Source organism: Nipponia nippon, unplaced genomic scaffold, assembly GCF_047370975.1.
Source record: "Nipponia nippon isolate SJK-2023a ecotype South Korea unplaced genomic scaffold, ASM4737097v1 scaffold_5, whole genome shotgun sequence".
Taxonomy (NCBI): Eukaryota; Metazoa; Chordata; class Aves; order Pelecaniformes; family Threskiornithidae; genus Nipponia; species Nipponia nippon.
Window position 1 is genome coordinate 67,224,219 of NW_028262369.1, and position 25,862 is coordinate 67,250,080.

At 37.6% G+C, this 25,862-nt stretch overlaps 1 long non-coding RNA gene across 2 annotated transcripts; it reads left to right on the forward strand.

The window, feature by feature from the left end:
* Window positions 1-911: 911 nt before the first annotated feature.
* Window positions 912-5,812, forward strand: LOC148052301 (uncharacterized). 2 transcript variants are annotated; one of them, XR_015699225.1, is made up of 4 exons: window positions 912-1,156; window positions 1,933-2,081; window positions 4,718-4,871; window positions 5,063-5,812. It is a non-coding gene; the product is annotated as an uncharacterized LOC148052301 (long non-coding RNA). The 2 variants fall into 2 exon arrangements; XR_015699226.1 differs by lacking the exon at window positions 4,718-4,871.
* Window positions 5,813-25,862: the final 20,050 nt, after the last annotated feature.

Below are 25,862 nucleotides of genomic sequence, written 5' to 3' on the forward strand. Positions count from 1 at the left end.
ACTAGGCCCGTATCTCGATATTTAAAAACAGGGTACCTGGACAAAACTAGCTAAGTGTTTATTATAGTAATATAAACCCAAACAATTGCTAAGGGTTTATTCTCTTGCCTGTATAGCCTTCTCCTACAGAAAGAAAAACACTCAGCAGTTCCCCATAATCAGTATTTTGAAATTTTAAAACAATTAGCACAGCAGGAGAATGTACACAACAACCAATTTGTTTCCACACGTTAAAATTCTCATAAAGTAGACAGCATCTATAATTTCCTTCTTTTTGTTTTACAGTAGTAATTCAAAGCAAATGCCAAGAAAAGATATGGTAGACATTGTTTTGATTTAACCTGAGGCTCACAATGGAGTTACTTCATCGATTTGACTGAATTTCTTGCCAATTAACATCTCTGTTTAGGAAAAAAATGTTAGCTTTTTCAAATGTGGGCTTTATTCAGAAGTTTATGTCAAGGATGTGAGAAATTACTCCGTGCATCCTTTTGAAATAATGCTACAGATGTTGGTAACTTATCAAATGGGCAAAGACAGATACAAGACACATGCTGTAACATAAACTCTTCATAGTGTTACAAAATATTAAAACACCAACAGCCAGGTATCCTATTCTAAACAAGAAAATTATGCCATGTCATCTTCAGCACCATTTCTGAACAACATCCCTGTGTAATGTCAAAGACCAGTCATTGATAGCTTTTCAGCAATCATCAAAAAGAAAATCAGCTCACATCAGGCTGATGTGTGTAGGACCCTGCCATCCATACCACCTGCAGCAATTTAAGGAAAGGATCTTCCAGGCAGCTTATATTTGGTTTTAATCAGTTTCTACTGAAATCAGCAGTGAGGTACTAACTGACTTCACCAGAAGCTGGTTAAAGCCACCAGACTCTTCTTCTGTCTGTGTGTCCTATCCTAATAGAGAAAAAAAAAAAGAGGACTTTGGGGAAAGTGAGTCTTTGCCATGGGGAAAAAAATTTTTTTTTGTAAAACCACTACTTACAGGAACTGGAGTGTTTCCACTCATGAAGAAGGAACGGAAAGGATGAAAGGAAAAAATCTGAATGCTGCATCTCTATGGTTTCAGCTTGCCCGGCTTGATTGCAGAGCCATCTTCTGGTTGCAAATAACAATTTCATACTTGCTGAAAGTAAGTATATGTGTGTATATATTTTACTTTAGTTTGCATTTTGAAGTGTTTCAATTCCCTGCTTTTAGCCACTTTAGAAAAATGGCACAGAAAAGAAACAATGTGGATTCTGCTTTGTTGTGAATCCAAATAGCCCAGTAACACATTTGGATTTTAAACAAAGTCTACCTTATGCTCTTAGGACCATTTATGATTGTATAAGAAACTAAGACCACAAACATGGACCCTGAGAAATGGTGAAACCAGAATTATTCGAGTCAATAGAAATGGGATGGGAAAAGTTCTGGATATGAACAGTCTCTTTCCACAATACATCTTCCCTGCTGTTTTGACTTCTAATAGCGTTACTTTCTGAAACACAGAACCACCTCATTAATTTTCTTTTTCTTGATTTCTGAGCATTTTTTGTTTTGGGTTGATTGCTGCAAGTTTTAGCTAATACAGCATTAAGTTTTGAACTGATTACAGTGTTAGAGGTGTCTGCCAAATGATTATAGCCCAGATGATAGAAAAGTAATCATACAGCATCTCAAGCAGAGCGTCAGTGTTATAATGTCACTCTAGTTCGCAATAAGTTTTTCTTATAGTTGTGTGATTAGAGATGACTGATCTGATTCCAATATAGGTCTCGCCTCACATATTTCAGAAAGGCCAAGGATTACAAAGGCACAGAGTTAGCAGTTTCTCAATGGGATCATTATGAGAGATGGGAGGGAAATACTAGGGAAAAAAATGTATCAAAAAAACCTCTTTGTTTTCCATTTTGGAATGAAAAGAGGCTTCTACATTTTTGGAACTGAGACAGCAAGAGATTGATCCCCATCCCAGAACATCAGAGATCCAGTGGCTGTGGCTCACTATGGCTCAGAGGAAGATACAAGCCCCTCATACTCTGACAGTTTAAGCTGCACCTTCCACATTCCAGGTAACTGCTCTAATCACAGACCACCTCATTTATCTTGGAGCTGTTCCAGGCTCTATAAGCAATTTCATTCCCATTAGAGCAATGATGTGAACCTCAATCTGCCACCTACATGCCAGGTAAGTTTCCTAACCACAGGGCCCCCAAATCCTTTCTCTTTGATTCAGAATGCAGAATTATTTATAGAAACTTAAGCAGCTCCAACAGAAGTAAGTGCAAGAACAAGACTGACTCTTTAACCTCTAGACAGCAGATTAGAGCTTTTCTACATATACCTGCCAAGTAATACACAAATCACTTGGCATATTAGCCTTTCTCCCAAATAGAAACTGAAAATTGAATAGTGGTTAAAGGCCTTCATTATTAAAATTAGCATTTTCTCACAAAGTTCTTTTTGTTGGTACGCTGGCAAGAAAACATTTACTCCTGAAATTTGTGACTCATTGTAGATGAGGCCAGATGATATGACACAGGATGGGGCAAATGTATATAGGGAGGCATTCCCCATGCTTTCGGTGCAGAATCCATCAGGATCCTGAGGCAGTTCATAGCGTAACGTCAGATGCTGCTTCCTTAGCAACTCTGCAGCCACCAGGGAATTAAAGTTATTAAAGTCTGAATTTTATGAAAGACTTAAATCTTAAATTCAATAGTACCTAAGCCAGGTACTATTGAAATCAATGGTGGAACTCACTCCAATTTAGCAAGGCCAGATTCTAACAGCCATAAGACATACATTTGTTGCATTGGAAGTGTTCTTGTTCTTTGCCTTATATGCACACATGCTTTTAAGGAAGCAAATGTATTTAAACAAAACTTTGAGATATTTTTGGTGTCTGATAAAAAAACAGATCACTCCTTTTCATAATTATGTTTAAATTTCTATACTGTTTTGATGTTTAGCTGCTACTGTGAGGCAGGCTTACAAACGGTATGCTTTTATGTTCACAAGAGCACAATTGAACTATTTAGTTCACTTTACATTGATTGCTGCTGAATAGAGGACTTTTGAAGTATCACTTTAAATCTGTTTGATATTTTAAAACCAAAAGTCCTGTATGTGTTATCTTCATAGTGGAGACTTTCAAATTATTTCCTGAGTATAATTAAATTATTTATAAATTAAAAAACAAAAAAAACCAAACCACCAAGTTCTGTTAGGTCTTTTAGATCAATTCCTAAGAGAAATTGTTTGTTCTCTGAATGTGTGCTTCACACTGCTTGCTCTTAGAGTGTTTTAAAAAGCATATTATTTATGAGTAAAAACACGATTTTACTGGTAGCTTTTGTTTAATGTCCCCTTATTCTTTACCTGTATTTCTGCTAAGGAGGGAGATTCACACGCTGTATCAAAAGTTAGAAGAAGAAACCATTTCTGAAGCCAGGCGCTAGTTCCTTACCTGAGTAAAGCTCAGGTTCAGTAACTTCAGCTCATCTACAACAACTATAACTAGTTAAGGGTATGGCTCAGTGCTGGCAGAAATAGGGATCCTTTTATATCAAATCAAATAGAACAGGTTAGTCCATGAGACTTACCTTACCACACTCAACACATATTAAATTCATCAGAAATGGGCAGCAGGGAGCCAGCAGTGTGCAAGTCAGCCATGCTACTGGTGACAGGGAATATAACTCAGAGACCCTTGCAGGGGTGGCATTTTTGTGCCTGATTTGGTATTTCTGAGGCTTGGTGCAGATGTTCTGGGACCAGCTTTTTATGGCCTGCGTGGTCTTGATAGCTCTCCTGCATGCCCTCTCGCTGCCATAGCACTTTGACCGCAGGCGGGAACAGAGTCAGAGCAGTACTCAAACTACTGCTTCATTTCTACATAAGAAATCCTTGAATACAGAAAGAAACATTAAATATATATAATCTTTTACATACATATACACACACACACACATATCTGTGTGTATATGTACAATCATATCACATATGCGTATCTATATGTATACATACTTTTAATATATGAAAACCCCTATGCATATATGGAGGATTTATACATGTACAATAAAGGCCCCGCTTTCGGTTAGAGAAAGGTTTTTTCTAAGTTCTAATAGCACAAAAGTCATGGAGAAGCTCAGTTAAAATGAGTGGGGAAGTTTTGAAGTGCTGTATGTAATCTTGTCATTCTTTTCCTGTCATACCCACTGGCTACCACATTAGTAAAAAACACTTCAAAGTAACATTTTAGATGCTCAGCTCATGCTCCTCTATAACTATTTTGAAAGGGAGCGTTATCAGTACTGCTTTAGTTTCTTATCTTTGTCACTTAGTTCTCCTAAGATTTCAAGCGGAAAGTAATACAAAAAGGAGAAAAAAGAAAAAAAAAAAAAAAAAGATGCTCAAATGCTAATAACAGACATGTGCAAAAACATTCTACACTTGCATGTGAAAATAGTAAAAAAGAAAATAAAAACAAAATCAAAATCACCTTTATAATTACAAAACTGATGGCTTTGTTTAGCTCTTCTCCTATATACAAGCAATATTTTCACACATTTCTATTTGGTAAGTAGTGCCTTTATTTACAAGCAGAGTATTTGTTGCAAATGAAAATAATCAATATTTATAGTATTAATTTTATTTTATGCTAGCTTGATTATTAATTTCAGTTTATTTTTCTTTTTGTCATCAGGGGTTGTTCCTCTCTCAATTCTACTTGGAAGATCAGAGAAGTAGAATCAGAAAAGAACCAAGTATGAGACAGATGAGTGAACCAGACAGAGTAGTTTGTCAAGACACAAATTTATAAAATATCACATCTTCCAGGGAATTATATACAAATTATAGTAAGTTCCAGTGGCACAGGAGAATATACTTCATGACTTTTTCCTCTGATGTGATTTGTGATGTGATGTGATTTGAAAAGAAAATAAATTATCAGTCTCTTGAAAGAAAAACAACTCTTGATTGGGGGCATGTTTTTGATTACTAGGTGCCTTATTCATTTAAGCAATTGTCTTCTAAAATTTTTTTACAGGAAGGAAAACTTGGGGAAATGCAGTTACAGAAGAAAGGTCTGATAGAAGGAGGGGTAAGGAGAGTACTGCAACATCCCTTGTTCATGGGAACAAGGACCCATGAGAAGGACCTGTATTTGGAGCTATTTGATATGGACTTGTAAGCACAAGTTGCTACTGGCAATGTGCTGTGCAAATGCTTATTTTATACAGTGCTAAGAAACTAGAAACTGGACGTTTCCTCCATGGATATGTCCACAAACTAACCTTTGTCGGAGTCTATGGCACTCATTTCTAAATAATACATGTCTTTTATGCTTTCTTCTATCCTTTTGCAGGAAGACATTTGACAAGTAATAGCAAAATCTTTTGTCCTTTAACCTGACACCTCAAAACACCTATCTGGAATCACAAATTTTCAGCAACACATATCTTCAAAACTCATGTCCAATTACAGCGAAGATGCGTAGAAATCAACAGCAGAAAAAGGAATGTACCAATTTGCACAAAGGTGTAAATTACTTGTTTTGAAATACACTAATATGAATCTTCTGAAAAGTTTATTTCCTCCTACTATCAGCTTACTAATATATGACTCGTGCACTGAGATCAGCAAGGACCAAAGAAGCTCTTCTTTTTAAAAGAAGGGACTATAAAATGCTGCAACACTGAAAGCAGAGGAAAAAAACACTACACTAGTCCATCCAAACAGTTTTTCAGAAAGATGGAAATGAAATACCATAGATACCTCTCTATGTTGATTCTTGCTCAGGAAATCAATGTTAATTCAAGACAAAATAAAAAGCTCTTAAAGTTATCCTCACTTGGGAAAACCTTCCTAAAGAAATTACTGTAAGTTTGCATATATACTTCAATATTATATTTCATTTGACTTTAAGCCCACATTTCAACGGAAGCATATGTTTAAATTTCTTGTGTCAATATAGATGGACTTAAATATATGCTTAAGTGCTTTCTTGAAATAGGATTTATGCCACAAATTATGCCTTAGATTATTACATTGAAACAAGTTTCTAATTATAATGTATTACCATTTATGTTGTCTATTTTCCTGCTCCATTTAATCAGGCTGGAAGGAAAGCCATTCTGGTAATTTCATCTTTTGTTGTAGATGGATGGGAATTAGAACAGAGGCTGTAAGCAGCTATACGGTGGGGAAATCAGGATTCAGATCCAGAAGCATTTAATCTATGTCTTTGAGATTTTTGCCACCTCTTGTAATGTTTGTGTAGGCTCCAGCAATTACATAATCATCACATCGTATTGCCTGCTTTCGGATACTATCATCCTCATTCCCTCATTTTTAGATTTACAACACTGCAACCCTTAAACAAAGCTGTTTTCTCTTTTTCTGCTTGCTTAATTACATTTCTGCCCATAGTTTTCTACCATAACACCATTGGAGACTTCTGTCTCCTTTGGTTTTAACCAGACAAATTATTTACACTGAACTATTAACACAAAGAAACAAAAGGAAATTACACTGCACAGATGACAACCTTGAAATTAAGGACTGGGAATAAACAAAGCATTCAGATAAAAACCTTAGCCATTTTTCCTTAATACACTGTGGATTAAGGGCACAGGGTAAATTCCATCAATCTAATTAGGAAACATTAAGTGATCTTCCTCATTAATCAGCTCTTTAGTGATTTTCTATGAAATTACTATTGAATTTTTGTATAAAAGCAGTCTTTTTCTTCAAATTTTTCACACCTGCCTTCACAGTGAGCAAGATGAATCATCTGCTCACATGCCTGCACGCCCAAGCATATGCGTGTGCACATATCTACTTTTTCATAGCTGAGTAAGACAAAACAAAGAGATAAAAGGAGATGGATCCTGAGCCTGGCCATGTCACAGCAGCCACAGCATGATACCAAGCACATGCTCTTTGCTAAAAAAGCCACAGGATTAAAAATCTGGAATGGTTTCCCAAAGGAAAACAAGTCGGGTTGGAACAACTCTTTCTCTTGGCTCACTGATTCAGCAGAGTAAAGGGGATGAGGTGTGATTATCTGAAAGATTCATCTGCATCTGAATTTGACTGAAGATGATTCCCCAGGCTGCACCTCAGAAAGCCTTAGGCAGAGGTTAAGCACAAACAAATACACTTTCATAATTTTAGAAAAAAGCAAATTCTCTACTGGTTTCTGAATAAACTTTGTCACTAGTTCTTCTCTGCAGTTGTCGTATTTTTAAAGCTTACTTCAATTATCTATGTTCATGCAATTTTTTCCAAATTGTGTATTCCCATTTAAGCCAGATCCTTTAGTCAAATGAACACTGCCACAGATCATTGCAGTTCATGTGCTTATGCACATGGCTAAATGCCCCAGTAAATCAGATTTCAGGATCTGTAAATGCCTTTCACTTTTTTTTTCTCTCTCTCATAGTTTCCACATACTATGTCTGGAAAAATCTACTTTATTTGAACCAGCAATAATTATCGAGAAATCACTGGATAGAGCTAGTCAGTATTCTGGCTAAACACTTTTCTGTAGCAAAATGCAGCTTCATCAACCTCTTGTACAAGATGATTGTATTTACCTCTGAATCTTAAAAATTCTTGTCAGAAATATATCCCAATATTTTGTTTAACTTTCTTATTTTGACTCATTAATATTATGCATTTGCTTTCAGGTATCCGTCAATGACATTTTAAAAGGAAAACAATAAAACATTATTTAACACTACAGTTTCATAAACATGATATGTCATATTATGTGATTTGGTCACATGCTATTTTTTCTCAACACTGCATAGGAATCATGAATTTCTATCTTTTCCTTTTCTACATAGATCTGTCAAGCTTTGCACCAAACTTAAGTCTAATTTCAGACTAGGTAAATCCCTGTATTTGGACTGGAAGAGAAATTCTGTCATTTCAACACCGGTTCCCATCTAGATTGCAATGAGAATTTCAATGATTAACGTTTGAGAGAAATGAAAATTCAGAAAAAGTATTTTATATAGATGTCAATACAATTTTTTAACACTGAGAAGTTTTAGTGTCGAACAGCCGTTTGCTAGAGAGTGTCAGTAAACTGGCCTTTCTAGTTTGGGAAGGAAGGAACTAGCAACACCTCCCATCCACTTGATAATGCGCTTGTTACGGTTGCGATTTTGTAGCATCTACAAAATGGTTTTACTTCCTGAATCCAATTATCTTTCTCAATAAAATGAACTGGGACCATAGCATCAAGGAAGAAGCATCCAGCCCAACAGTCACCACTCAAGGCATTTTACATAGGAAAAAGATCATATTAGTGCTCCTTATGCAGCTGGAAGGAGCAGTTAGCATTACAAATGCAAATGTGTGCAATCCACAAATGCAGAACTAAATGAATCAATCAGGGCATCAGACGGTCAAACACAAATTTGCTTATGAGGTGAAAACAAAGCCCCTCAGAACAAAAACAAATAGCAGTTGGTGTTTGGAAAGATGTGCACGCTGAATGGTACAGGCAAGGATTATGTGGCACATCCCAGCCAGCACACTGCATGCCTGACAGTTGCTCAGTCCTGGATGCTTTAAAAGCCCCTGACCAATAGGCTATATAATGTGCACTAATTGGAACAGTGACGCAGCGGAAAGCGTAGACCCCATATGAGCGGAGTGGAGTTGGCCCTGAACGCACGAGTGGAAACGAAAGGGACCAGACATGATACGTGTGGGGGGGGTGAGGCTACTAAAGTAATTGGAGAACACCTGAATGTCAGGCATTTGAGTTGTGACCTCAGACAGATATCACTACCTCAGGTAAGACTGTCATGGTAGGAAGTGTTTTGAAATATCTGTAGCTTCTTGTGAGATTTATTAGCACAGCAATTCAATTATCCTGAATCAACTCCTAAAGCATTAAGAGTCCCAACGGCAATGGCAATGAACATTTTCTCCCCCCTCTCTTTCCATGGCTCACATAGGTTACCTCATTAACACAGTCGCATATTTTTATTTTCAAGTCAGAATACTGGAAGAAGAGATTTGTATATATATCCACAAAATGCAGCATTAACAGCCACTGGGATCCAAAAATACAAGCCTTAAACAGAAGAGGAGTGGCTTCTCTGTGCTGTCCTGTCCCTGGGATTTTAGGCTAATGAGAGAAGCTTTAGTTCACTTTAAGCTGATACCTGACCCAGTAAATTTGAATCAATATGGAACCGATGCAAAAGGGGTCGGAATTAGGCCATTGAACTCACTGTAATCTGTTGGATAGCAAAATGAACATAAATATGTGGAAACACCATAAACGACTTATAGAAGTACAGGTTCTGCTTTTAGTAAAAGAAGTGTACACAATAGCTTTAATTTACATTTCACTTGAGCCAAATTCATTTATGCTAACAGCATGGAGAATTGCTTTCATTTAAGTCTTGCTGCAGAAAAAGCACATTCATTTTTTTTCCCCCAAGAAGTTTTTTCACCCCTAACAAGCCAGTAAATTTAGAAAAAAACTGCAGCTTGTCAGTTTGACATTGTTTAATTTGCAACAAACTGTAAACAGAGTATAGAAAATGGAAACTCTAATAGAGACAGGCAGAGACAAACCATATTTTTTTGTCACTAGAAAAATCTGTGTGGCAAGAAATGAATCATATATATTTGCATTTGTCCCTGTGACATAATGTTAAGTTTAATTACTTATGTGTGAAGCATCCTATTAGAAGGTATGCACCTAAAAATAAATAAATGTTAGTTTAGTTAATTGCAGTCTAAATTCTAGTCAATGAATGAGTATTCTGTATCCATTCTTAGATGCTTCCAATTTACATACTTCAGAAAGCATATAAAGCTCTCATTTGCTTAAATGTCAACTGACAGAATTATCCTGACAAATACCATTTAAAATCAAGAAATATTCAGAAACCCCCCAAGTGTAGCTCAACAATTTTTTGAATTGGAGTGTCTAAGTCAATATGTAGGAGGAAAGCATCATCTAGTTTAAATTTCCACTGAGGAGCTGGTCTTAAATTTTATGCTAATGCACTTATACATGTTAGTGTTTCTTATTCACCATAACATTTATTATAGCACCCAGTCCTTCCAATTAGTCTGTATCAAATGATTTGTTAACCAAAGCTAGCCATGAGGGAAGTTGTATACCCATATTCCCTTAGGCAAGCAGTTTGCTGGGTGAGGATCACTCCTATTTATCCTAAAGTCTTTTAATATTTCCATGTGTTTTAAACATTAGCTTTCCTTGCTTGAGGTTGCTTTGACAAGCATATAATATGCGTGAGAATGATGTGAATACAATACTTGAGGCCGTTGAAAGACTTTGGAAAAAAGTCGTACTACCAAAATGTTTCAGTAACATAGCTACTGATCGTGAATACAAAACTATAACAGATCCCCCGAGCAATTGTATGCAGAAGTGTACATTTAAATATTTAATTATTCATAGGTAAAATATTAAGAATAAAGATCCTGAGCTACAGTTAGTCATAAGATAAAATCAGAAAATGGATTGTTGGTCCATTTCCAATCCTCAACCTTAGAAAGATCTTTGGCATCTAATTACGATACTGAGGCCTCAGAAGTGCTTAAAGACGTGAGGCAGACAAATGTAACAGTAAGACATTCAAATAGGTAATGATGACACCTCTGCCGGGACCTCGCTCAGAACCTTATAACACTACTAGGATACACCACAAATATGCATTCAAACTCCATATTGTGCACACTCCTTGGTAATCCAGCATATGGAAGACGGTATGATGAGTGAGCATCTAATGTGCTGGTTCAAATATTTGCAACAGCTGAGGTTTTTTTTTCTTTTGCCTTTGCTTCCCCTCCATTTACCTTCACTAAGTGGATGTTGTGACACTGAGCTGCTAACATGCAATTTCAGTTGCATGGGCCAGCTGTAAACTGTCCTGTCATTCATATTTTTCTTTCCCACTTAGCCACAGTGCCTTATACTGTGTCTAAATTTCACCTGGCAACTTCTCCACTGTTGAAAATAAACTATTTATGGCAAACAAAAATGTAGTTAATTCGGAGACCATAACAGAGTCCTTGCGTGAATCATTATTGTTCCAATTCTTCAAGTAAATTAATAAGTTTAAGCCTATTGAATCAGGCAATGACTCAACACATGGTTAAGCCAGGCTTAAATAAGTGCTCATGATTCCTGTTTTCTAATTGGGGCCATTAAGAATAAATAAAACCAGAACAGGCAAGAGAAGAGTGTACTGAGGGAAAGCAAGCTAGGCAGACAGAGAACTTATTAATAATATACTCAAAACTAAAGAAAAAGGTTTCCTGAATGGAAACACCAAATGTTAAGAAGAAAACAAAGAAGCAAAGAGAAATGAAAAGCACCTCAGTGAGGTGGGTCACAAAGAATCAAGCTCAAAAACTGAATAAATTGCAGAGCAGAATCAAAATCAAACCATACTTTTGTAATTACAGTCAGTTTTTATTTAATCCAACCAATTATCTAAAATGTGATTCAAGAATACTTGACTTCAGTGAATTATGTTCTATAACACTTTTATATGTATCATTCTCAAAAGTCAAGTGTGCATTGATTGCATTTCAGGCAACCAGTTACATTTCCAAAACAGTGGAGAGGGGAAAAAAAACCCAGATTTAAACCATCCATTTAGCATGAAGTTCCCTGGGTGTGTTTCACATGCTCTGCTCTTGCCAGGTGTCCCCCTGCTCAAGGTTGCATGCACAAGCATGCCGGCTGAAACTCAGGGCAGCAGCGTGTGGCTGGCTGCTGGCTGCTCCCAGGTCAGCCTGGGCTGCTGAGCTGGCCAAGTTCAAGGTCAGCTCCTCTGCTGATCAAAGTCATTATGAAGAGAGCTGGAAGTGAGGTCCAGCCCCAGTTTTCCTTTGTGAGCAGCTTTTAAGCTACACTGCGCCACTGGTCTGTTTCTGACCCTGACCTCTGACTCCGGCCCTGATCCTGACCTGGGCTTGCCACACTGCATGGCTCCTTGCTAGAGAAGTCACAACTCCCGCCTGCCACACATTCCCGCTTGGTTCCTGGCTCCCTGTCCCTTGCAGAGTAGTCAGCCTTGCTGCACCCTGGCAGCAAGGGTGTGCAGTGTGACTTTTAGCAGTGGACCCATACAAACGGGTCTTCTGGAGCCCAGGATCTGCATAAAAACACTATGTGTAATTCCGATCTCCTGCAAAGCTTCTAGAGTAATATTAGTTCATAGGTCCTGATTGCCATTAACCCTATTCTGATCCTCTTCTGACCTTGCAGGGATGAACAATCACTCTGGCTACCTCAACAAGGGCAATGGCCAGAACCAACTCATGAATTACTTTCTTTTTTTGGCTCAGTCCCCCACTGGAGACTTTGTGAGGTGAATATTCATTCTGACAAACTGCTGTTTTGATGGAAGTTTTAAAATGTCACCAGATCAAGGCATGAACTTAACACTGGGGAGCTCCATGCAGTCTGGTTCTCTGAGTGCTTGTGGTAGGACAGAAACCACTTTTCCTGTGCTGAGGCAGGAGCTGGGCACTTAACTGTCACACTTCGGAGGTGTGGCAGCACTTTCCCACCCATAATCAGCATCTCATAGGCTGTAAACAGACCATAGATAAAGTACACATTGTATGATGTGGATAAGATATTGACGTAATGGCAAAGCCCTTGAGAATGGAAATCTGAGAATTAAACCAGGAGACTCTGTGGCAGTGGAAAATCTCAGTTATTATGTCAGCAAGAGAGAGGAGGTTTCCTCCATCTTCAGTATTTTAGTAAGGCAAGCCTGGAAGAATTATCCCTATTCCCCTAAAGACCATCTTTCTATGGTTGTTGGGAAGCTTTTCATGCAAATTTTGTTGTGCTTTCATTCCAGCTGGTTTTGCCTCTGAAGACACTGCAGGTGGCGACTCTTTGCATCCTTTGATGAGAGAACAGACAGTGGTGGGTGTCCTGTGGCTGCCGCTTCTAGGAAGTAGCACAAAAACAACAAGCAACCTGCGTCTGTCATGCAAAGTGTTTGAAGAGCGGCTGCCAGCAGATGAATTTTGATCAGAGACAATGAGGGAGCACTTCCTAAGGCATTTTTCTTTGGGGATCTGTGAAGGAAATTGTTGAACATGGATGGATTTCCTACAGAGCTGCTTTCACTTTTTTTTCCCTCCCCCTTAACTGGTATTCCTACAGGGAACCCTAGAGGTGGGAACTGAGCATGCATGTAATCAGTTCTGTACATAATCAATAGACATACGGTATCAGGAAATTAAACTCATATTCCTAGCACAGCAACTGACAACATGAATTCAGCATTTGGGTTTGAAAGATTGATGTGAACTTCAGTAAGATAATAACCAAGATTTTTCATAGTGACTTTGGACCCCTCAAGTTTCGAGGGCCAGATTTCCAGAGATCTTAAGGCATTTGCTTCAAAAAGAGAAAAGAGAAATCAAACTGCTACAGATCCCCCCCACAAACACATTATGGTACATGAATCTGAGAATAACATCCCAGGGCTGCTGGAACTTTTCCCACCAGTTTCACGTGGATGGCCCCTTGATGGTTAGATGTTCATCCCTATAAGGGTATGTCACATTTTTTCTTCAGGTGATTTTACTTTCTCTTCTGTTTCAGGGGTAAAACATTCAATCATTTTTGCTATCTTAGTTTAATTTAGGTCAGAAACATCTTTCTGGCACCTAATTCTACTCTCAAAATGTCAATGATCAGTTTTTTCAGACTAGGATCACCCTTTCGTGGGTGAAATTGTTAACTATACCATCCCTAACAATTAGGGGATTAATTTTTATGTCTCTCTGACAAGGAAATCGAACTGCAGGTACTAAGATGGATGTTAAGTTCTAGTGATTATGTTGACCATTTAATTCACACAAATCTAATCACTTTCTCTAGGTCACTTTTTGAACGCTCTGTGCAAATTCTTGGTTTCAGTGTTACTCACACATTCTGAATTCTCATAGTTCTGTGCCTGTGCTTGAGATGCATATGAAAACATATCCTAGGACAATCATTTTTCAGCCAAAAACTCCTGTAGCTTAAATATTTGACCAGGAAGGAGGAATTAATTTTTCCCCCAGAAGATCATTTATTCATTAATAATTCCATGTTGGGGCAGTTGGAATTATTTTTTAATTCTAGTTGTATTCACTGAATTATTTCTGCTGAAGCAAAAATGACAATTTTGGAAAAGTTGTAATAAAAATCTGCTTCTGTGTGAATCTTTCTCTCCGTGAAATGAAAACAATCTAATGCAGATCAAACTTGGTGTCAGAAGGAGACTACATTTAATTTTTCTTGTTTGGTTGGTTGGTTGCTTGCTTGTTTGCTTGCAAACAAGCAAGAAAAGGGACTGTTTATTTCTGGTTTATCTGAATATTTTTCAGGCAAGATATAAGCTTAAATTCCACTAATTCACCTAGTGTTACCTGGCACAGGCTGCGGTGACAAGAACTGGAATATAGTCTTTGGACTTTAATCAGCAATATTTTGCCAGTCCAACCCAGAGCAGTCCTAGCTCTGGAGAAAAGTTGAAATAACTCACAGTTGATCTTGCAAGCCTGCAGCAATGGAAAAAAATCTTCCTGAATCAGAGGATGTTCAAGAGTACCTGAAGCACACTGGGAGGCACAAATGCAATAAAACAATAGTGCATAAAACCAGAATGCTTGAAGCTGTGGGAGGAGGACAGGAAGAAGATTTGTCTTGCTACCAGATACTGAAATGTGCTGTGTACTCCAGTAGCCCAATTTACAACACCCCTGAGGAGGACAAGAGAGTCAGAGCGATAGCAGGGCTCAGACCTGCTGGAGAGGCTGCGAGAGCCTCCCTATCTAAAAACCACCCCCGAGACCTTGTTGATTTTTGTAAAAGCTTACTCTGGAAAGGTGGATAAGAGTTTAGTGCTAATAGGTAAGAGTTTCTGTCTAGCACGGTTTACATCAGCATATCCTTTCCTATTCACTCCACTCTAACAGAGATCGGTTCTTTTTCCTCTTGTGAACAGGGGTAATGAGTCTTATTTCCCCCCTCTCTTGAGAGGGGTGATAGCACTCCCCTCATCACAGTGGTTGAGTGATGATACAGAAGCTGTATAAAATCAATCAGGTCATACGATACATTGAAAACAGGGGTCAAAAAACACAGATAGCATTTTTCAAAGGTGGGTATAGTACCAGTTCAGGATACATTTCATTTTTGGATGAATTCCTTCCATTCAGAGCTGGAGCTGAGAAAACAAGCTGCCATTAGAGAGGTCCCAGCTGTGTCAAGGTTGAATAACAACTAAAAGTCATCCCCGGCTGTGCCTCTGTAATCCACAGATGTGTCTCTGGGGGTTGCAGGACAGCGATGAGATCAGAAAATTATAAAAGGGCCCACCAGAAAGTGCTGCAGTCAGCAAATGCCTCAGGCTTTTGGTGTGGACAAAGCAGCTCCTGTCATCCATGGCCAGCGTGACTTTGCTGCAGCACCCTTTGGTTGCAAATTTTTTCATGGGCAGTCACCTGTGTGGTGCAGCAGTGGGAGCCTTTTATTTAAGCATTCATTTGTATTAAAACAGCAATAGCAAAGCAGAAAGTTTTACTGGTAGTGCCAATAAAAATAACATAAAACTCCCCAAAAGAAAACATTGAACAAGGGCGGTGTTACCAGGTAATATTCAAGCTAATGCACAGACCTTCTCTAATGGTGGAAAAGTGAAAGGTTTGTTGTGAAAAGCCTTTCTATCCTGTTGAAAATATCAATACCACATGCTGGGGCTAGCACTTTCCAAGAAATAAATATTGATTTCCCTCTTTCCTTCTGTACAAATGGCAGACAATGGCTTTCCAAACTCTGAATCTTTTCATTGTTTTAAGCTTGACAGATTCTGTTAGTATTGAATTTTTATTGTTTCATTGTTACCTTGCTTTCTGCTCTGTGTGTTCCCCCCCCCTTCTTCCCCTCCCTCTTTAAAACATTCAGGGAGGGCAGGGTGTTTTTTATTTTGCTTTTTTTTGTGGTAGACAAGACAGCAAAGGAGTAGTTGAAATTAATGTAGCACTCCCTGTACTGCAGTTCTCCGTCAGGTCTGATTCATCCAATTTTAGTATTACTATCAGGAACATTGTAACAATTTCTTGGGAACACAAGGTGCTAGTGATGATAAAACATTCTTATTTTAAAAAACATACTTTCCTGCAAATCATGCTATAATACATATGTTTGTTGTATAATAGTGAACTGTGGACATTATATTCCACTCAGTTCAACTACTACAAGCACCAATCTTATTTTCTGTCCAGTAGAATCCATAATTTCGCCAATTATCCAACAAATGTGAGTCACAGAATTGAAACAGAAAGTCAGGAGGATATATAGGCACATGTGTTTCAAATGATCCAAATGCTAAGCAGAATTTGGAGCAAAATGCGAAGGATAACAGCAGGGTGGTTGTTTGGGGGTTTTTGATGGAATATCCACTGTTCTTCAATATTAGGTATATGTCATGAAAAGCTTACAAAATAGTTATTCATTTTCCTGAAGGTCATCCAGACATAGTAAGTTCATTTCATTTTCTTGACAAGAGATCTAGGCTTGTTATGTACTCTATGAAACATGACAGCGAGTGACTGTCCCTCCAATCCATTTCAAGCAAATATGATTTTACCTCTGAAGAACAGGGGGAGAGAGGAGATAGATAGCTAAATCTGATCCAACTGTACCTGTGCTCACCCAGGGACAACAGCCGGAGGGAACGCATTGCAGAAATATCCACATGAGCTAGAAACAGGCCTGATGTCAGGATCTGGCCTTGCCATGCTCACAAAGCAGGCGGTAGCGCTCAGTTGCAGAGGAGCTGGCAGATCTGCCCCACGCTTGTGCCCCAGAGCCGTGCTGACACCCACAGGCTGAAATCCTTTCCTCTCTCAAAAACGGATGAAACGCTTGGCACTCCCTGGGGGATGTGGTTTCTGCCCTGTGCTGCCTCCTGATGCTGTGGAGGTGGCTAGGCACTACAGACTGCATCCTGCTAGGGAATGAGCATGGTACCATGGGATGGTGCTCAGCTCCATGCCCCGGCCCTTGTATTCCCTAGTGCAAGGGCAGCCAGTGTGGGAAGTTGCGAAAGCACAAAACTGGGTTGTGCATTCAATTTAGGTTCTGCTAGCTCAAGGCACCATGCTCTGATGCACAATGTAGACACACACAAAAAGAAAGTGTGGATCTATGCTTTACTGTGCTGCCAATAGCTCATAATAGATATTCAGAATAAAATATTTTGATATTTTATTTGAGTGCTGCAGCTAGTTATTTTTCTTTCATACAACATCTTTGCTAATCTTATTTCTTTTCTTATGCCACTTTCATCCCAGTCAAATTATCCATGATCCTTTTCATTTTTCATTTATCTGGACACACCACCTTGTATTCTGCATGGATTTGAAAATGTATGTCATTGGTGATTGGATTTTTCTTGTCACAAATTTTTAATTACTGTCTGCCTATCTTATGGCAAACAATAGAATGAGATCTTTGGAAATACGGATGCAACTCCCATTTGGGAATTACACATATGCAGACTGACAGTGTAGCACAGGCACAATGCATAGGCTTTTAGCATCTTTTCTAGCACTTGTGTTCGTAATGTGATGAGGATGAAGCAGGCAGGTCCTTTCAGAACAGAAAATCTACAGAAGTACCATGCTGAGATATGGAAAATGCAGCAATTAAATGGGGTGTCAAGCATGTATGCTAAGGATAAACAGACAAAACTAATTAGTTAAAATTTGTCTGGGAATTGGTGAATAATAAGAGCTATGAATTATGAGACAGCTGTTAAGTGTTGCCAAATTTTCTCCTATCTATCTTTTTGGCAATGAAAGTTTATAAAGACACCGAGCTATAGTTGATATTTATCCGTTATGATCTTTGAGAATGGAAATGTAAGAAGCTTTCTTACCGATGTTAAAAGACAGGCACTCTCAAGTATATAAATATAGTTATATAAACCATCTTCTTATAATATTATAATTATAAATATCATTGTATAAATATAGTAGTAGTGTTAAAATGTCAAGTGACAGAAAATTTGTTCTATATTGTTCCTGAAGAGACTGTGCTTGTAACCTCTCCAGAGTCAATGAGCCTCTCATTGTTTATTACTTAATCTGCTAGACTTGCCTGGTTCCGTGCTGATGATATTCCAACACACTGGATATCTTGCCTATAACACAGACAACCAAATTTCCTAGTTGCTGGATACTTAAAATTCAGTACTGATATTTTGCCTAAGTGTCTTTTGTAATGAAGGAAATTAAGAAAACTTAAGCATTAAATCGAATAGAGAGAGGTTTCACATTCAAGTAATAGGGGTGTTCAACTTAAGGAGACTGGAGATGTGAACCAGTTAAGGTCACTGATAAGCTAATGGAAAAATTGTATGGGACCAAGACATAAAGTTTACATGCAAAACCATGATCTTGTCTGAAATTCTGTGATATTCTACTTTTTAAAATTGTTCTGATTAAATATTATGGGTTTTCAGTGAAGTATTTTATTCTACAGCCTGATTTTTAAAGTGAAAAAATGTTTTCTGGGAACAAGATATGCCCTTTGATAAGAAAAAAGGAAAATCAGCGTCTATGGTTTTTCATTTTTACCTTTTGGTAAAATTCCTCAAATTTATTTGTCAAACTCTAGATTTTATTTTTCTTTTAAGCCAGCAATTTTTTACTTCTTTTTCTTTCTTATTTTGAAAACCCTAGAACTTTAATGTCATTTTTGTATAAAATTACTTTAAAAAATCATTGGAATTGTGTGATCAGTTTGAATGAAATGTTCTAATGTGATACATTAAATAGAAAGAAGTTATGTTAAGAAATTGTGAAAACTTGCATGAATAACTGCAATCATTTTTTCTTGGCAAAGTCTGGGAGAGGTGCCAAGAAAACTTTCTCTCTGACAAAAGTTCCCAAGCACTACAGTTACAAAAAGAGTAAGTATGTAAATATTAGTGCCAGTATGTAAATATTAGTGCCAGTAATAAAACTTACAAAGAACATATTTATAGTGAAGGAAAAGGTCGTTGTTGAAACTTTGATTTTGCTCCACCATCACTGCGATCACCAATGAATGCTAAATGTACCGTAACATTTTATGAAGACATACATGTGTCTACTAAGAATTGGACAAAGATTTTATAAGCATAATGCAGGATGATGAACAACCAACTAAAAACATTTCTGATTGATTGTCACTAACCTGGCCGAAATCCAACATATGGCATTTTCACACAGACAAAGTTACAAACAAAAGTCTGCTAAACTTAGGAGCAACAAACAACTCAGAGCTGAGAAAAGCAACAATTTCAAGCCAAACAAGATTCTAATGATATTGTATCCTAAACACTTGTCATCTGAATGATCCTGGAATAAAAATTGTGCTAAATACAAATAAGGGTTGAAACTGAACAGAGAGAGGTCTAAAGTAGAGACAGGTTGCATCTAGATCTAAGCTTTCATCAAATTTTGAATGTTTAAATTCAGATTTTCATTTACTAGCCTGACTCCTTAATACTCAGTCATAATTTGCCTTTAAAAGGATGTTTTGACCAATTTCATATAGAATAAGTTTGTAGAAATCAGTGGATGTATAACAATTTACACCAGCTAAGGCTCTGCTCCTTTATCTTTCAAAAGCACAGATTGCAGAAACCTAATTTACCACTCTTGATCATAGCCAGAAACATCTGACTGATGAAGCTGGAGATTCCCATGAGTATTCACGCCTCAGAAGGGAACTGGGATTACAACTGAAATGTAGATAATATCTCCGGTATCACTTGGCAATTTCAGACAACTTACAGTGCATTACCACACTTTCCTGCAATTTGGTGCTTGGATGTCACAAATTACATTGACACACCATTAACATAGGTAAGTAGAGTAAATAATTGATCTCTCCAGAGAAACATTAGAACCCACTGTAATAACAGAGATCTGCAGCACATGTGAGCAAATCACTATTAGAAACATAGGTACCTCAATTGATTTTCTTTTTTTGTACCTACAGCTAAGCCAAAATTACTTTTCCTTTTAGTTTCTTACTTTGGGGCTGCTATTCTTGCACTAATGATAATACAATAGGCCTTTAATATGTAAAATGAGAAAACTAGCTTACCAAAAGAAGTTTACAAGATATCCATGGAATTGGGGGGGGGGGGGGGGGGTGAAGGAAAATTAAAAATTAGATTATTAGTCTATGTTAATAGCAGGTGTGTTTTTCTCAGTGAAAGAGCAGGAATGAACCCATAAAGTGGACTACTTTATGTAGGACAGTAGAGAAATAGCATGACTGTACAAATGGGAGTCTACTCCTCAACATAGTGCCAGATGTAAAGCAGCGTCACTGTGGCCACAGTGACGTGGCCCTGGCTGTGACAGAGACCCTACAGAGCTGCATGCAGAGCTCATGCAATGTGTTTGGGTCAAACACTCAAGAGTATTTTGGATGTTCTTATACTACCCTACCTCTGCCAAGAGCCATATTAATTACTGTGGTTCTTTGCATGGATCAAGTGTTTTTTAAAAAAGCCAAGGGCAAAGGAAGACCAGATAGAGTAATAGCATCCCTGACTTCTGCAGACAGAAGTGGGTGTTGATGACTCAGAGGAACCAGCCTTGAAAGAGGGAAGGTGCAGAAAATGTAGCAACTGCAAAACAAACTTAAGTTGAGAAAGTGTTTTAAGCATATATAACTCTGAAACCACTGAGGCACATGGGAGCCAATACTGATGTTTGTGACTGGTGAATACACAAGGTGTTAAAATTACACAATCATCAGTGCTGCCTCTAATAATGATTTGCAGGACTAAATACCACAACTAGCTCAGGAAGTTGCTTCTAAGACGTATTTATTTTTCCTTGCTCTGTGGATAATGCATTCTCCTTCCAAAGAAAGGGGCACAGTAAAATCTCTTTTCCGGCATCTTATGGGATCATCATGAGAGGGAGGAAAGCAAAAAACCCCGGGAACTTCCATGTGGAATTCACAACCAAAATTACATCCAGACTAACCAAGCATTTCTGGAGCTCCCATCCCCTCATTGCTGAGTTCTTGGAATCCATTTTGGCATAAGGAGCAAGCTATGAGATCATAAACAGGGAGCCAGACCTTTGGCCACTGTAAATTCGGGCAATTCCATTGAATTTCCATTAAACTGTGCAAGTTTACACCAGCTGAAGATTGATCCCCATATGCTTTGCTTTGCTTCCATTTTTAGTTGCCCAGCTCTGTTAACAATTGCTAATTAACAAAGAATCCATGTGTATCTAGCACTAGCTAATGGGAAGAAAATTCTTCAGCATTTTCAAAGCATTTTTATTTTCTGTGTAATCCCAAGTACTGTGTGAACACACATATTTTTCCCTGATTGTTACAATATTACAGTACAATTATGAAACAAAAATGCTGCATTAAAAAAGACCCAGTTAAGACGGATATTTAATGACAAAACTGCCAATAAGTGAGTTGCGCAGAGCTTCACAAAAATTTCAGGAAATGAAAGTGCGAGCTAGTTCTTGGCTTTGTTACCAACTACCTTGCTCACGGTGAACTACCTTTGTTACGAGCTACCTTGCTCAACTACCTTGCTTCCATGAACTGTTTCACTTTTGGTTTTTCTCTATTCACACTTTGGTATATGTTTGTGTTCAATAAAGGATATGTCTGTCAATATGTAAATTCTTGAACAACTGTAGATTATGCAAGAAAATTTGAATCCTGATTCCTGCAGTTTGCAAGCACAGTTATTTTAATTTTTTTTCAATGTTTTTTGTTCAGAATACTGCCCTCTTACAATGGGTTGAAGCCGAGTTTCTAAATGATATAATGAACTAGAGCTCATCGTTGCTTTGTACCTGATTAGGGATCACTGGTATGCACTTAAATTCCATGCAATACGTTGCTACAATACAAGAAATATCTTTTCCTAGCTTACTGATCATCTCCATTGTTCCACCATATGGAAGAAAAAATGGCATTGATGATTTAGAATACATTCACCTTTTAGAAAACCTAATTTGGCGTGACTTTCTTTGTATGAAACACATCATTGCTTCATTTGTGGCCAGAACTGTTTGAGATAATGGATCAATGCACCACAGATTTTAAAACACAGAACTCACACACTCTCTGATAAAGGGGTTATTATGAAGAAACCCACAGAAGCTAAAATTTGCTGAAGAGAAACAAATAAGTGTAGAAATTAGTATTGTGTGAGGTATGGCAAACCAAGAAAATGATAAAGCAGCAGGTTGTTTGACTATTCAAGAACAGGAGACGAGGAAAGAAGGAAAGAGAGAGAGAAGAAGAGCAGGAAAGCAAAAGAAAGTGAGAGAAGGTGAGAAAATGAGTGAGAAAGCAAGAAAAAGAAAGCAACAGATTCACATTTTGGAAATTCTGACAGGTATTGTAGACTTATAATAGGATGTCATTCTTCATCAGATGAATGATATTGATCCGACAAGCAATGCAACTGAAGTTATACAAAGGTTTGACGTAATAACATCAAAAGAAAAAGACTGGCCATTGGAAGCTCAAAGTACAGTTTACATTTGTGGTTTTCATACCTTACTAAAAAATATGCTGGTGGCATATGCTGTTTAAAGAACAGAAAATATTTTAAAATAACTGGGTTATTAAGCCAGCTCTTAGACTCAGCACAAGTGATGAAAGGTAGCCATGTGTTCAGATAGCTGAGTTATGAATCATTTCAGGGCTAGTAAGTCATCCCAGATATTCATAAGCCATCTGTTAAGTGAAAGAGCATTAGGTGTACACAGTGCTAATAATTCTTGCACTTAGTAATTATACTCAGCATGACACATCATTGGAACAGCAAAAAAAGTACTTTTGGATACCCACGAAACTGTCATATGGGATTTTAGGTGATGGTAAGTTTGAGTGGGTGGTGATAAGCAAGAGGAGCTTTGCACATAAAAGGTCCTGCTTTGAGAACATGCATATTTTATTTTCTCACAAATTCCAAATATTAATTTTATCAGCAAGGTTGTATGTTTTCTTTGGAGCTGGTCAAAAGATTCTCAGAAATAAAAGTCTAAGAGAAAAGCAGAATGCATAGAATGCTAATATTCTGACAGGCTCAGTGTGTTTTGACTCCAGATTAATGTGTTGCGGTTTTCTCTCATATATCATGTTCCATTGTAAATTCTAGTGGACAAATTCCAGATCAGCAGTCCTCAGCCTTGACTGGTCCATGGCAACAATACTGAGCAAATAATATCCTGATGGCAACATTGTCTCCCCCTGCTTTGACCACAGAAGAAATAGTGTCATCTTTATCCTTAATTTCCAGAAATACTTCAAAGTTGTTTGTCAATCCTCTAAACAGTCTGTTGTGTCTGACCTATGGCAGCAGCCTGATTCCTTACTTGATCTATAATTAAGAACTACTCCAGTTAACCTATTCATGACATTAATGCAATAAGGGCACAAATTGTAGTATTAAACTTAATACTCCGGGGCTTTGCATAGATCAATTAGAGTCATAATATTAGTGGAAGTTTAGGTTACTGTAAACTGTAATTTCTATAAGACAGAAAATAAGGAACACCATCTCAGCAAGGAATATGTCTTCTGAGTCCAGGCTGCAATAGTGTCTATTTGGTAGACATGTGATGACAGGGCTTCTAACTGTGGTACTGCATTGCATTCCCAGAGAAAGTGACTCTATTAGTAAGAAACTGGCAGCTCACAAAGAGATCCAGGTAAACCATTGCAGCAGGACAGGAAAGTTGTTTCCCTCTTTGAATGATGCAATCAGTTGAACGTATGGCAAAAAAACAAATGAGAACTTGCTATAATGTTGGCTTCAATAAACATTCCTATATCTTCCATGGTACAGATACCTGGTGCTCATGAATTTAGAAAGAACTAGATAAATTATTTATAAACATGTAAATAAATACACACATATCAGAAGGATGATATTTTTCCTCTTTTCAAATTGTATCAAAAAACAATGTGATGAATTATACTGCTTAGTTTATGGAACAAAACGGTGACCTAATCCTACTGGAAATCAGAAGCACAAAGTCTAATAAATTTAGGCATTACAATCACTATTTTAATGTGTCAGTGTGAAGTGTTTTTGTTATGTGTTCAAATCTACTAGACATATGACTTCTTAAGCTGACCATTCAGTTTGTATTTACCCAACACTAACCAACATCACCTCTCTCTTTATATTTACTTTCTTTCTTCTGCTATGTTGCAACACATTTTTGTCTTATCATATTTCTGGAAAACCTGAAAAGCCTTTAGGAGAGTGAAAGGCTTATTTCCAATTAAAAAAAAAAGAAACAAACTTGAGTTGTATGGGTCCAGTACTTGTGATACTGTACTTGTATAGTCAGGTGTAGAGTATAAAACCTTAGCAACATAACATTTTTTCCTTTCCATGACAAAATAAATTGCTTGTTTCTCAAAATGATTTCTTCTGAACTCGGGGAAACTCAGAATATCCAAAGATGCAGTAAACTTTTCACCACGAACTAACTTAGCTAAACAGGCAACTTTAAATTCCTCTCTCCCTTTCCCACCTCTTCTCAGGACTGCAAATAGAAGGCTCAGGAATAAATATTAGACAATGGAAACTTTCAGCTGTAAGTCACTATTCACATCTTGATGAGGTCAGGGGTAAGGCACTCATTTCTGAATGAATGTTTGCAGTCCCTTGTGACCTCCTGAAGCCAGTGGATCTCAAGCAGTTCATGCCAGTGAAGGTCTGTGAGTTTACAAATTCTGTTCTCAGTTCCTTTTTTGCCCACTGCATCCCCAAACCCACTTCCCTGAGGAGTCCCACTGCTGAGCGTCTTAAGACTGAGGACTAAAACTAAATACAGAGAGGGAATTGCCCTCATAGGAAGTACTCCTTTATTAGGGCTGGTGGTAGTTGGGGAAGCCATAAAGACCGCTCTTCTCTCTTTGCCATTCCCACACAGTGAATGAAGACCATCTAGTTTCCATTTACTCCAGTGGAGTCATTCTTATGTTATGATATGGGGATAAGATGATGGTGAAGAAGGCAAGACATTGGTGAGGGAAGGCAACACTACCGTTTTGTACTTGGAGAGCTGGAGCGTGGAAATAACATGTTTCATCCTGCCTATGCTGACTTAAGTTTTTCAGTGGAAGAGAAACCAATGTTTCAGTTTCTGACATCTGTATCCCTACCCGTTTGATCTTAACATGGATCCGTAAGTTCACAAGATCAAAGTCTATCTAGGCAAAAAGAAAGAGGACTGGCCATATTGTTTGGGGAATTTTATGAATTGAGACTAGTAATTAAATCAGGCAAAGTGCAATAAAAACAAAATGTAGTTTGACTTTCATCCTAACCCAGGAAGGATTTAGGTTTAATTTGGTTCAGGTGTGGAAGTTCAGATTTTTGCTTACTTTTCTCCTTTTTATAGCTGCTGTACACAGTAGCAAGGTGTTGTATTTGTGAAATCCCGTTATTCATCAGAATGGTGTTACAAATACCTCTAAAATATTATCATTTAATACCAGTTTCGATTTAATGTGACATTCATTATATTAAATTTAGTTTGCTATTTTTAGAATTTATGCTTTTTAATTTAATCAATTGGTTTTTTTAGAGATGGTTCAGAAATATAAATGTTTTAATCATTAAAAATGCTGTAAAAACAAGAAAAATAAGAAAAATAACGTTGGTAAGTGCTGCGTTGAGAGAAAGATGAAGAGGAAAATCATATACAAGAGGAAAAGTTGCATTTATGTGAAATGTACTCATTTAACTAAT